The sequence below is a fragment of the Lactuca sativa genome, chromosome 7 (assembly GCF_002870075.4).
Source record: "Lactuca sativa cultivar Salinas chromosome 7, Lsat_Salinas_v11, whole genome shotgun sequence".
In the NCBI taxonomy this organism is placed as follows: domain Eukaryota; kingdom Viridiplantae; phylum Streptophyta; class Magnoliopsida; order Asterales; family Asteraceae; genus Lactuca; species Lactuca sativa.
In genome coordinates, this window is record NC_056629.2 from 186,309,215 (window position 1) to 186,324,295 (window position 15,081).

At 37.0% G+C, this 15,081-nt stretch overlaps 2 long non-coding RNA genes across 5 annotated transcripts; both read right to left on the reverse strand.

The window, feature by feature from the left end:
* Nucleotides 1-1,035: 1,035 nt before the first annotated feature.
* On the reverse strand, nt 1,036-3,633 carry LOC111913560 (uncharacterized). Of its 4 annotated transcripts, none has more exons than XR_002857560.3 (7): nt 3,059-3,633; nt 2,886-2,974; nt 2,690-2,802; nt 2,091-2,614; nt 1,768-1,908; nt 1,272-1,452; nt 1,036-1,178 (listed from the first exon to the last, which is right to left on the reverse strand). It is a non-coding gene; the product is annotated as an uncharacterized LOC111913560 (long non-coding RNA). The 4 variants fall into 4 exon arrangements; XR_006184742.2 differs by having other exon boundaries at nt 2,091-2,265; nt 3,059-3,628; XR_002857559.3 differs by having other exon boundaries at nt 2,091-2,168; nt 3,059-3,625.
* A 5,219-nt stretch (nt 3,634-8,852) lies between these two features.
* On the reverse strand, nt 8,853-11,431 carry LOC128127075 (uncharacterized). Its single transcript, XR_008225138.1, has 3 exons — nt 10,881-11,431; nt 9,702-9,789; nt 8,853-8,999 (listed from the first exon to the last, which is right to left on the reverse strand). It is a non-coding gene; the product is annotated as an uncharacterized LOC128127075 (long non-coding RNA).
* Nucleotides 11,432-15,081: the final 3,650 nt, after the last annotated feature.

Consider the following 15,081-nt stretch of genomic DNA (forward strand, 5'->3'; position numbering starts at 1 on the left):
TGGGAAGCCATCAGGGCAGCAACTAGGGAGTTCGGGCAGCAAGCTTCAGTATTCGAGGTGAGTTACCTTCCAGTAGAAGTGGGTCTAAGGCCATAATGTCGGCCCACTAGTAGGAGTGATTATGGATGATTGTCTGGTTTGCCACTATCTGATATGTTTATGTGCTAGCAGGATATGATGTTATGTGATAGTGGTAGTAGGGGGAATAGTTCCCATATTTTGTCGATAGGGCCAAGGGATAGGTTAGGTACCTCGGTATGTCTGACAGTATGATTTTGTTATGTTTTATGTGGTAGTAGTAGGAGGTGAAGTATTCCCCGTAATCGGTTGAGATAAACTGAAGGGGTAGGTCGGACACCCCATTACGTCTGACAGGGGTAGGTTAGGCACCCCCATATGCCTAGCAGGGGTAGGTTGAGCACCCCATTATGCTTAGCAGGGTAGGTCGGACACCCAAATATGTCTGACAGTATGTGTTATGTATGGTATGTGGTATGATAATCTTCGTGCTTATAGTTTTCAGTTTTGGTTTTAGGTACTTCGTTTTCCAAGGAAAGGAGTCAGCTCGATCGCAGCTCATCACACTATGTTTTCCGCATATGAGATCTTTGGGATTGCACTCTGATATTGTTTTATGATAACATGTTTTGATTATTAACACTTTGGTGGTGACATGGGATGTTATTATGGATGTTTTTATACTTATGATTTTATAATAACTTAGTTAAAAACAAAATTTTTGGCATTGAATTTTAGGATGTTACAGTCTATCGTTGCATTGTGTGGGTATACAAGTAATATATATATATATATATATATATATATATATATATATATATATATATATATATATATATATATATATATATATATATATATATATATATTATGATTGTGTGTTTAATTTCCATATAAAGACCAACTATTATTTAGTAATTAGTTACTAAGTAGCCACCTAATTAATTGAATTATTATTAATAACTAGGGAAGGGCCCCCGCGTAGCGGGGGTTACATTGGAATCAAAGCATGAGTAAGAGTAGGAAACGATAGATAGTTTGGTTATTTATTTAATATTGGATACATGCTACATTGATATGTTATGCAAAAGGTGAAGTTCATTACATTTTATAACATCAATTTTCTTGAAGATTTCAAGTGGTAGTACATAATCTTGTGCCTGCAATTTTAAAAATACCCCGTTAAAACGAAAAATAGGTATATACTTCCATTTGGCCAAGTTTCAATTTCGGTATAGAAACAATTGTCCTACCACACTTTCTGCTTCAACATGGTGCAATATACAAAACCCTCAGAAACACTGTTAGGATGTTAATCACATAACTATCTTCACATGCCTCCAAATTTGTTGGTCCTTATTTAGCGGAGTGGGCTTTAGTGAAAAAGGATACTTTCATCGACTCTTTTGATGCTTTACTTATTCTCATCTTTATCTGCAAAATGAAAAAGGTAAAAATTAATTGATTATAATACATGTTACTAGCAAATGAATGATGTCAACACATCCCTGCAAAAGAAAGGAATCCCAGTCTGCACCTAACATGAAACAGTTGAATTAGTTCAAATTAAGTGGTAACTGACCAAAAATATATCAAATGTTCCATGTCTGGCGTACCACATGCATATACAAACAACATACACTCATACCACAAACATCACATAGACACATACGGTTAACAACCACATGTCCAAGTGTAAGCAGATGAAAGATAAGCAAAACTTGGTACCATATGCAAACAAATTTGTACCTTATCCATAAAATGTCTACCCCAAATTGAGCAGAAAGATACGCTTCAAGCTGCATCATTGCTGCCACCATTATCAGCTGTTGGATCAGTTGCAGCCTTGGCTCGAACAAAAAATTGTCACCAGCCCCAATCCAAGAACAACTAAATAAAAGGGATGTTGAAGTATAAGAAAGATAACCCAACAGATTCTTCGATTTTTTTTCATTTCTAAATAGCAGAAAATAACCCTCTGCTCCAAAAGGTTTATGGTGTTGTCAAGTTCTTCAACACAATTTCCTAAAGACTTAATCTCCTAAACACTACGTCTGATGAAAAAAGGTTACCCAGTGTGCTTTTCCTTTTGTTCTTCAAGTTGCTCTTCGGGGAATTACTTAACCCTCTTCAATCTATCTGCAATCCACCTAACAAAAAACAAAACCAAAATAAAGAAAAATAGCTGAATGATCGATCTTGGCTTCTCGGTTATGTTGGTTTATATTCTTCTAATCTATTTCCAACCTACACATAAAGATATCGAGTCATACTAATTTGATTATTAATAAAGTATGAAATTTTGACCAAAATAAATCCTTCCCTAATGGAATGGAATTAAATTCCATTCCATTTCTTGTCAAGGAAAACCATGACATATTTACCTCTTTGAATTTATAATTTGATTTACGACAAAATGGAAACAAATAGTTGGAAACCTAGAATATGTGATGAGAGACAAAAAAATGTAAACAACATGGTCTGATATCATAAGTGCAAAAAGAAACATGTGAATCAGATTCAGTTCCAGGCAAAGGATGTGTGCATTTGGGAAGTCGTTGTTGCATTCATGGAAAGAAACAGACATCGAAGAAACCTTCAAATACAAAAGGCCTGTCTTACAAATTTCCATTAGTGTTTTAGAAAAGTTGTCAAAGAGCAGTAAACCCACCTTCTTATGTATTTGCAGAATGAATCCACCTCTTATAAAACACCCAAATCCAACTTAACCAAAGATGGGGGGAGTAAGAAGAAACGATAATAGGGTTGACGTCCTTTATGTAACTGATTCCAATCAAATGAAATTAAAGTGAATACAAAGTTGGGGGCGTAGGAAGGCAACAAAAATACATACATTTTGCACTTACTTGAAAAATCAGAAGCTCCAATCGATAACTTCATCCAGGAGATACTCTTCAGCACTTGTGTTGCTCCCATATCCCAATCGAACGATACCCTAGAAAGAAATTGGAGCCAGGTGACACTTAAAAAACAAAATTGACTCAATACACAAAGGAACCAATACTTTGGACATACGTACCCTAGAAATTGGGGGAGAAAGCAACCCATCGTCCACCTTGATACCCATAGAGGCGTTTCGTGAGCATCGGCATCGTCAATGGGGGGTGGGGGGAAACGCCGACAAAACGAAAGCAATAGTAATGGGGCGGTACACAAAAGTTCCAGAAGTTGGAGGGATGAGCCATGGGAAAAGAGAGTTAAAGAGAAGAGAGAGGTGAGGACGGATCAAGAGGTACAAAACACCAAATAATCAAACAGCAAATCAAAAATGAAAATGAAGCGATAAAACGAAGAACAGAAAGTAGAAGATGGTGGAGCTAATGGCGGTGGATATCATCGAGAAGAAATGAAGATCATATAAATCCACCAGGCTTTTCCAACAATACAACAATGAAGGCGGTGAGAAGAACGGGAAGGAAAGTAGATGTGTTAAACACACATTTAGGATTTAAGCAGAAGGTAAGAGAAGCGGTGAGAAGAAGCACTCATTCTTGGAAGAACCGATGACACCAATCGAAATATATGATTCGCTTGTCGAGTGGGGGAAGCGGTGGTTAAACTGATAGCACCACGTAGCAAATGGGTAAAAAAAAGAAATTAAAGAAATGGTCCAATCACAACAAATAACTGTTGAATTGGAAACCTTCTTTTTATATAATTATATAATTACATTCTCTTATTTTATCATTTAGGTATACTCTTTGAGGGTTAGGTTATTTTGTTTTCACTATCTATTGTATGCATGCATGATTGATTTTGGACCAATATTTTAGTTATTTTAAGAAAGTAATTAATGCATATTACATGTTGAAATATAATGGATATTAATTACATCTTCAACATTTAATATGAATTAATTACTTTCTTAAAATAACTAAAATCATTGGTCCAGAATTAATCATACATGCACACAATAGATAGTGAAAACATTTGAACCCAACTCACTCTTCGAGTCCTTATAAAAATATGAAATGTAGAAACTTTCCAAAAACAACGTTATACTTTGATTAATTTGATTGTAACACTTCATTCGCCAATTGACTAGTAGGTGTGGGCAACATTTATTACATCTTATAACATCTTAAGTGTTTAGCTTATCATCCTAATCATATTTTTGGTGTTATGAACAACCAATGTGGAAACTCATATTTTCGGTGTTATGAACATCCAATGTGGAAACGAACAACACCAAATAATATATGATAACACCTATCATTTTCTATTTTTTTTATTTTTTTATTTCTATTTTTCTAATTTGTTTTATTTTTTTTTTAATTTATGCCATAATATTTTAAAAAAATAACATATAAATTAATAAAACATATTTAAATTAAATACTTAATTAAACATACCACTTTAAAAATAAAAACGACATTACAAGGGAAAAAAAACATTGACCGAAAACATAATAAATTTAAAAATATAAACCCCATACACTATTCTTCGCCTAAATATTTCCGCTCGATCTCCGTCTTCATTTTTCGTAGCACTTCCGTCCGTCTCGATGTATATTCTCCTCGCTAGTTTGAAGAATTGTCAAATCCTTCGAAATGCGATCTTCCTCGGCTTAACGACGAAGGAACTTCAAATGCTCCCGTTGCAACTCATATCTTTTACGCTTGATTTCTGTGTGATCGTCAAATTTTTGTTTCATTTCCGCTTGCTCTCGACGTTTATTTTCTCCTTCCTCCGCATGTCGTCAAGCCCGATTCGCTTTGTCACGACCTATCGGTCGTCGAGGCAGGGAGATCTCTTCGATGTCGTTGAAGTCGTCCGGTATCTCATTTGTGTCTACATTGAGGTCGATGTTCGTGCGTGCATCTAAAACGTCGACCGAACCCGAGTCGCGAGACCTCTTCGATTGTTGTTCCGTAAATGTGTTCGTTTTATTTCATTTTGGGTGTTCCTAAATAATTCCCTAAATCTTTTCGTGCTCGAAAACATGACCTGTCTCGACATGATATTGGCCTATCACCGCTCTTTAAACATCAAAATCGGTTGCACCACTTTGCTTGTGCGAGGAAAGTTTGTTGTAGATGAAATCGAACTTGATGCACTTCTTGCTTAATTGAGTTCATTTGCTACTCAACATATCGTGATTGCAACAATTTGCGTCCTTCTTCAAAATGGTCCGAAATTTCCCGATCACAGCTTCCCAAAAAGCAACTTTTCTCATATTGTTTCCTTGAGTTGGATTTTTTGATGTCCTGCACCATGACACTGCCAACGTGTATTCATCCTCCACAATCCACCATGTTGGAGGTTCATGTTGTGATTGCTCAACCGCAACCGCTTTCTCTTTCATTCGACGCATATTCTTCCGTTTCTTCCCATTGCCACGAAAACGTTTGGTAACATAACGCGTAATAACAACGAGCTGGGGCGTTATTCATCGCGTTATACAGACATTATCCCGGTGCCACGTCGGAATAACGCGCAACCGCGTTGCCCGCTTCCACCCGTCTAAGAAAATTTATGGTCGAAATTAGATGTAAACCATAGCTTTAACATATATTATCAATCCATTAACATTGTTAACTTACTTAAATTATAATTTTAAAAGATCAACTTCCAAAATTCCAATTTTACTCTCCAATTTTCAATTTTAACCTCTTAAAGTTCGTTTCAGCCATAAATTAGAAACCGAGAGGATAAAACTAACTCGATAACTCTATAAGTAGTTCAACATAGATAATCATGATTTAATCACTAATCAGTTTATTAAATAAATATTTAGCTAAGTATAACTCCAAAACTCAATTCAAGCTTTAGAAATTCATCATTTAACATAATTAAAAATGGTAGGTCCATGGTTTGAGCTTATCAACTTCAAATGTAATACCTAATCATGATTTTAAGTTACAACACCATATTGGGTTTATTGTTTAGTAAATATAAAATAAAGTGTGTTGTCGTTTATGTGTGAACCAAACGGGTCATACTAAGAGCATAAAAGGACATATAAATAATAATATTTATTGTAAATAAATAGATAAATAAGAATTAAGAGCTTATTCATATGTGGAAAAAAATAAGCAATTATTTATTTAATTAACAAAAATTTTATTAGTTATTTTAGGTTAATTAGTAAAAGTTAATGATATAGAGTTTTGAGCTTTATTTAATAGGCTTTGAAGGCTTTCGAAAAAGGTCAAAAATGTCAAAATAAATAAAGGTTTTTGGCATCTCATTCGATACATTAAAAGACAATACTATAAAAACCATAAAAGCTCTATAAAGAGTAGACCTAGCATCCTCTACCCCTCTCCTCTTGTTGGCATCAAAATCAAGAAGGCATGAAATGTAAGGAAGTTTGTCTTACATGGATTGCATAGCAACAAGTATTATTAGTATGTATATATTTCTCATCGAGGATTATCTACTTTGGTATCCTGTCATAAAATTTGAGGTACAATTCTAAACATCCTATGACCAAAACCTTATAGATTCATGTTGTTCTAACTGGATCCATTGCTTGAGATTGATCAAAATTTTAACATGTTAATGTCTCTGTTGTATATATAGTTGTTTATTTGTGTGACAATCCCTAACATATTAAGATAAATGGTCTTTCTATAAGGTCAACTCATAATTTCATAACCTATGGTTTATAAACTCCAGAAGAGCAACTTTATAAATATAAATTTAAGCTTACAATTGAACTTATGCTCTGAGATTTATGATAGAATCATGGAATTATTTACAAAGCTTAAATCTAAAAGGAAAAATGACATTCTAGGGTAATAAACTGTCACTTTTGTTTTATATCTGGTCATTTTTCGTATACTATTTACCAGTAAAACTCTTATTTTGTATTCAAAAGATACCCTTATCACCACTTTCGTAGGTAAAGCCTAGTTGGCATCTACATGGCCTTTGGGAGAAGATGTTCCATAACATAAACTCTTTATTCATTGTCATGCTCATTCGTGTCCTAAAATTGGACAATAATGTTTTATTCTTCTTACTCGTCCAAACAAAATCAAGAAATGAAAATTGAGAATCCTTCTAATTTTGGGTTCCCTTCTCAATTGAGGATACTCCGGACCGAAGACAACCCCAAAAGAATGTTGTGCCCTAACTCCATGGTAATTCAAGTTATGCCTTTTTTTGTTTTTATGTTCCCTATTTAACCCTTTTTCAAAGACTCAAAGGGAAAATGTAGTTGTGAGGAGTGGGTCGATCAATAAGATTCAAACAAGAAGTTTAATTCCAAGAAGATAAGTAAAATGGATATAAGTGACAGATCATCATAATCATCATAAAAGGAATGTATATCATCATATATTGTATACAATATTTTACCATTCATATCTCCTGTAGTCACTCCTATAATTACTCTCTTACCTTATTGTATTATGCCTATAAATGGGCATTCAAAGAATGTAATTAGTAACAAAAATTTCAATTGTAATATTCTCTAAACCTTTTATGGTATCAAAGCTTTCTGCTCCTCTGAGCCTTCACGATCCAAAAAGCCTGCACGATCTTCCTCTTCAACATGACCACTATTGTTGAAATCACCACACAGACTCATTTTCTAATTAAGCTGACATCAACCAACTTCCTTGTATGGAGAAAACAGGTTCTATCCACTTTAATCGGCCTTGATCTTGACAAATATATTCGGGACTCAACTGAACCACCACCAAAGAGAATCGACAACAAACTCAATCCACTAAATCAGTCATGGTACCGCTAGGATCAAATTCTTCTTGGTGCACTTCTCGGTAGTTGTTCAGAAACTATCCAACCCATCGTCTCCTCTGCAGAGATCACCCGTCAGGCATTCAAATGCTTGAGAGATAGTTATGCTAGCTCCTCTTGATCCCGCATCATCTCCTTAAAATCAAAAGTCGCTAGGAACCCCAAAAACTCTAGACCAATGGCAGAATTTCTTCACGAGATGAAAGGAATTACTCATGAACTTGCCCTCACACAAGCTCCAAATGAAGAAGAAGACCTAATCGTTCACATCCTAACTCAATTAGGGGATGATTACAAGCACATCACCACTGCCTTAAAAGTCAGGGATACACCACTCACCTTCTCTGATCTTCGCCAAACTTGTTGATTATGAACGATCGCTTCACGAAATCATGTCGACACCCACCATTGCTACCATCAACTACACACAGAAGCGCTTCACTGGACGCACGGGATATGATTCCAGGACCAATCATCGGTCCAATAACTATGGGCCACGAAACAACAAGCCTCAAAATAACTGGACTAATTTTAACAATAATCGTAACACTATTTTTTTTTTGTCAATTTTGCTACATTTCAGGTCATGACACAAAGGTTTGCAGAAAGTTAGCTCGTTTTCTACGAGAAAACAATATTACTATCTCATCGGATTCCCAACCAACTCCCATGGTCAATTACTCTACGACTGCATCTTCTTCACCGACTCCACCATGGATGTTTGATAGTGGGGCGTCTCATCATGTAGCCTCCGACAAATCCCAATTCCATACTCTATCAGATATAGGGGGACCAGATGAAATAGTGCTTGGCAATGGTACAACTCTGCCCATTTCTCAAATTGGACACACATCACTTCCATCTCGTTCTCGCCCATTACATTTACATAATATTCTTATTGTTCATCAATTAAAAAATAATCTTATATCAATAGCAAAGCTCTGCAAATCTAACCATGTTTCGGTTGAATTTTTTCCCTATCATTTTTTGGTTAAGGATCTTCGCACGGGGGCGCCTCTCATGTGGGGAATGGACATCAATGATGTCTTGTAACATCCCAAAAATACAGTCTGAAAATTTCGTTTTAAATTAGTAATAAAACCATATCCATCAAACGTCATATAAGAATCATAAAGAATGTATCTCAAAATATCTTAACAGCTGTCAAATATATCAGAGTATAAACATCCCAAGCTGAACAAATGGTGTGTGCACTGCAATCTTCCCGAGCTCATCTTTTGAAAACTGAGTACCTGAAACCAAAACTGAAAACCGTAAGCACGAAGCTTAGTGAGCTCCCCCAAACTACCACATAGCATACAATAACATATAAAGCATCTACTGGGCCTTGCCCACTGCATCGGACCGAAGTCCGAAAACTAATCAGGGCCTTTCCCTCTGCATCGGATCAAAGTCCGGAAACTGCATCGGACTGAAGTTCGGAAACTGCATCGGACCGGAGTCCGGAACTAACCAGGGCCTTGCCCTCTGCATCGAACTGAAGTCTGGAACTAACTGCATCGGACCGAAGTCCGAAACTGATTGGGACCTTGTCCCCTGCATCAGACCGAAGTCCGGAACTGACTGAACATAACATAGCATAAACATATCAACTAGCATGATTACATATACTGCATACTGCATCGGAACAGAGTCCGGAACACATAACACAAAACATGCTTGAATCACAAAGACATCAAGCACTCTAACTACTACATCGGACCGAGGTCCGGAACTAACTGAACATAGCATAACATAATCATAACATATAATATAAACACATATACTGCATATTGCATCGGACCATAGTCCGGAACACCTAACGCATACCATGTCTGTATCACAAAGACACCAAGCATACTGAACTACTGCATCGGACTGGAGTCCGGAACTACTGCTAATTAAACGGGCCGGCATTGTGGCCGTAGACCCGTTCCTACTGGAAGGAAACTCACCTCACACTGCTGAAGTCCCGTAGACACAATCCCACACTGCTGAAGTCCCGCAGACTCCACCCCAGCTGCTGGCTGACAGATTCCCGAACTGTCAACACCAAATAACACCCAATTAATAATTGGGTTCTAACACATAACTAAACATACATGCTTTGGATAATTACTACATTACCCCTATCTTGGCTTACCTAAGCCCAAGGCCCAATCCATAGGCCCAAACCCAAACCTCTACATGGACATCCCTTAAGGCCCAATTGATCAGTCCAGTCCAACATGTATCATTCTAGGGCCTAATATCATACAACCATCTAGGCCCCAACTATGGCCCATCTATGGCCTAATTTTCCAAATTGGGCCCAATCCTTCATATGGGCCTTACCCTAAAGCCCAACTAATTACTCTAGCCTATTTGATTATTCTCGGATGGCCCAACACAAAGCCCAAGTGAAATTAGGGTTTCACATCAAATGATAACTAGGGTTAAGTGTTTCTTACTTAACCCACTAAGGACTTAACACACTAGGGACTTAATCCATTAAGTCCATTATTGCTTACATTAATTCCTGCCAATGATTATTATTTAATATTCACTTATTAAATAATTCTCGTGTGTGTGCTGATAATCTCTCAAATATTAGTATTTTCTCAATTAGCTCATTAAGGACTTAGTCCATTAAGTTCTTTACTCTACTAGATAAATGAGATGGAGTGATTGGGCTTAATACATAATCCCGTCTCAATGGCCCAAAAGTGGGTCCAATAAGTCTAAGGCCCAAACACTCACAATTAGGGTTTTCTAAATCCTAATTAGGGTTCCTCATCCAAACGCGACCCAATAGGCCCAAAATAAATCTCTAAGCCCATTAGGGTTTGCAAGCGGTGCACCACCCACTACCACCTCGGGTAGTGGTGGTTGATGGCGGCTCACGGTGGTGGTTATTATTATTTTCATTAATAATCCAAGCTAATTACAATTACAAGTTTTACTCCAAAACTAACACACACACACACAAACTAAGCTAACTACACACACAACCACACCATGGTGGTCGGCGGCGATGCTTGGCGGCAGCCACCGCCTCACGGTGGTGGCAGTGGCTGTTCTTGGAAATTCCAACTAAACAAAACGCACATACAATCTAATAACTGCTAGAACTGTGATAACACAAAAATACACACCCAAAACTACACCCACAGCCACCTCTCACGGTGGCTAGTGGCGGAGGAAGAAGGAAAAAGCAGCAACAGCGAGACAGCGAACACCACAGCCCCTTCGGGGTGGCGACGAAGACCGGAGCAAACAGGACTGGGCCAGTGGCGACGGATGGAGCTGGGGGGGGGGGGGTTTCGTTCGCCACCGGAAACAACCGCGGGTGGCAACTGACTCGATTTCCCGCCTCCCATCAGACGAACGTCGGCCTAACAATCCTTGATTTCGCTGGCAGCAACCGGCGTCACTCGAATGGTCATTCCGTCAGCGATGACGAGCGCACGACGATGACTAGTCCACCGCCCTTCACTTGTTGCGACGTCCCCGCAATCTGGCAGTCTTCAGCTTGTCATCAACGTGAGTCACCGGAGGTCATTCGGAGTCTTAGAGCTTCGACTGATCGGGAAGGCAAGAAGGAAGTCGGGTGGTGATGGCGGCTGGAGGAGGGGAGGGATAAGGGTGGCGGCCGCTTCTATCATTTAGGGTTAGGGTATTTGCTGCTGAACCTTCATACGAGAGGGTATAAGCCGTCGGGTTCAAGTCCCACGTATATACCAAACATCCTTACACTTTTGTCATAACCAGCCCCTCCTTGCCAATTCTTTTTCAAACTAAATCCAAAATTTACCAAATAGACCCTGACTTCAAGAATCTCTTCATAATAGGTCCTGAAATTACCATTCAACCTCCTAAGCCTTCAAATCTTTTCAAATTAATTCACAATAATTACCACGGAGCCCTTGCCTTCATAACTATTTACGAAACTAACCCAAACTTACATTTTAACCCCCACCTTCTATAATTATGACCTTTAACTCCTCAAAATTAACGCCTTGCTCAATTATTATTAATTTTAGGGCTTCTATACATTTATTTATTTATTCAAATAAACAGGGTGTTACATGTCTACTATGCAGCCATCAACTCTCTTCGTCATTTGTCACAAATCAACTCTACCACAACTTTCACCGGGTCTCTTCTCTCTTGGCATCACAAGCTTGGACATCCTTCAATAAAAGTTCTAAAGTGCTTACTTAAGACTTTAGACATTTCTTACAATAACATGTCTACTGTTACTTTTCATTGTGATTCATGCTCCATTAATGAAAGCCATAAATTGCCTTTTGGTGAAAATTCATTTCATGTTTCCAAACCCTTGCAACTTATATACTCCGATGTCTGGGGCCCGGTCCAATCCTCAAACGGCGGCTTTACCTACTATGTGATATTTGTTGATTTTTATTCTAAATATACATGGTTCTACCCTATGAAATGAAAATAAGATGTCTCCATTTTGTTTCCTCAATTCAAGACATTAGTTGAAAAATACTTTCACACCCCTTTAGTCTCACTCTTCACAGATAATGGTGGTGAATATATTGGACTTCTTCCATATCTCAAACAACATGGCATATCTCACTTCACCACTCCCCCGCATACTCCAGAACAAAATGGTGTAACCGAAAGACGTCACCGATACATTGTTTAAACCGGTCTCTCTCTCCTCCGCCATGCAAAATTACCATTGTCATTTTGGTCCCATGCATTTGAAACTGCAGTTTACCTAATCAACCAACTTCCCACAAAAACTTGGCATTTCAATCACCATACCACAAGCTATATAACTCTTCACCCACTTACACAAAACTAAAACCATTTGGTTGTTTGTGTTTTCCATGGCTACGACCATACCCTCCTTCAAAACTTCATCCCCGATCCATAAAATGCATCTTCCTTGGATACTCCTCCTCCAAATCCGCATACAAAGGCTATGATCCCATCACTCAACGTCTTTATCATTCCCGCCATGTTGAATTCATTGAACATGAGTTCCCATTCACACCCAAACTTGCATCCAACTCCCCCTACCATCAACCGATTCATTCATATTACCTACCCATCGACCTTCACACCCACCACCACCACCACCAACAATCATCTCTGATCATCCTATCTTGCATACACCCACACCCACCATACACATATCTACTCCCACAAATCCTCCCTTCACTCAAACTGAACCTACTACTCCCTCATTCTCTCAAACCGCAGATGCCTCACCCACTCCCTCATCACCATCCACCCAAAGCTCAAACAATGATTCATCGCCCTCTCCTCCACAACCCAACCAACGACCTCAACAGTCAAGAAAACAATACCCTAAATATTTCAATGACAACCTCATCAACACCACTACCGCTCACCCTATACCAACCGCCCTCGAACCTATAACCCCAGCCCAAGCCCTTAAAGACCCTCAATGGCGAAAAACAATGGATTCTGAGTTCAATGCTCTCATTCAAAACCAAACCTGGGAACTTGTGTCTCCACACTCCTAAAAACCAATAAGTTGCAAATGGGTTGGAAACATGTTATTGTTACCTTAAAATTCGGTGCATTGTAACATGATATGAACATATACAAGATGAAGATGGACCTTAAAGATTTGACTCTTAAACAAGATTTAGAGTCACTAAAATGGAAGTTAGTCACTAATAAATTTATACTCCTTATGTTGTTTCAGTTTGTTTCTAGTTAATATAGCTTAATGTATTCAAGTTAATGACAAAATATAGTTATGAAATGGCCACAAGTAGTGTCAAAAAGTATTTTAGCTATTATTTTGGATTAATGAAATTTGGTAGGTTGTCTAAAAGACAATTTTTTTTTTAGAAACGTCCATGACATTTGACAAACTTCCATGATATTTAGCCTAATGACAGTTTGTCATGCAAAATTTTCAATTAACTTTTTCATATGAGCAATATTTATGTTGAGATTGAACTCCATACAATATAGTGATATGTAAGTTACATACTATTTTGGTTTCCAACAAATATTTGTTAAATTTATTTATGAAACTTGTTTTGATTCTCACTAAAATATCATTCAAAAAATGCTTTCTAATCCATGTATCTAACAATAAAACTATCCTTGAAACTTTTGGAACAATTATGAACATCATTTAAGGACTTAATCTAAAAAGACCTTTTTTCACTTATCCATGAAGCCCAACATCTAAAAGAGCAACATGGATTCTTATTCAATTTACAACACCTAACCAGAATCATTTTTCATACCATAGGTTGTTACCTTTAGCTATTCTATAATTACTCAACAACTGTTTCGATTCCTTAGGTTTGAGAACTTCATACATAAAACGAGCACTACATTATTCAATTCCCAATTCTCACCATGTACAAGATAGACAATTTTTTGATTGTTTTCACTTTCATCTCGGTCACTATTAATTTGAGGCTTGATAGTTACCCTATTAGAATGACCACGTAGCTTGTCCAAAAAATCAACCAACTATAGAGATGCATGCCAAGATAGAAAGTTGTTAGATTGAGATTCTTTTCCTTTCTTTTTATATGAGTTGAAATGATAATCCACATCAAAAAGCTACTAACCACCTTAAGCCATGTATGCATGTCATGCCAACATAACTGCCACATAGGCTCTAGATGACATGATATGGAGATGAAACCAACTAAAATTCACAAAAAATGAGTAACAAAAAAAGTTAGGGTAAACTGTAATCTAAATCGTCCAAATTATGGCTTTTATTTGATTAACCCTATATAAAATTACAAATTTAATTCAAAAAATATGGTTGTATTAAAAACCGAACAACTGAATTGTTATAATTGACAACTTAAAAGTATATATTGCAAATTTGTGAAACCATAAAGATTCACGGTGTCAGGTATTTTAAACATAAACATAAAAGAAATTGACCTCATTAACTATAAAAAAACTCTCACATAATAACTATTATCCCCCAAAAATATCAGCATATGATTAAGATCTTCGAAAATAAGGATTTTCAAAATTGTACTACCATTTTTTAATATACTACAAATGCTTGTATTTTTGAAGTAGGGATTTTCGAGGATTTGTTTTTTTTTTTTCGAAGGGTTCCTTTCTATTGAAGGTGATGTTGTTTTCATAATATTTTGCACGTTTTTGAAACAATTTATTGGAAAATCGTTGTGTTATTATCCAGAAGAATATGTATGAAACATGTACATTGTATCTTCGAATATTTGTGAAGAAATTTCTCAATGAAACCGTTTTGCATAAACATAAGTATGTTATTATTTTAAAAAATCTTGAAATTGTTTGAAAAACATGAAAGATTATGAATTTGAAAATCTTGAACTAATT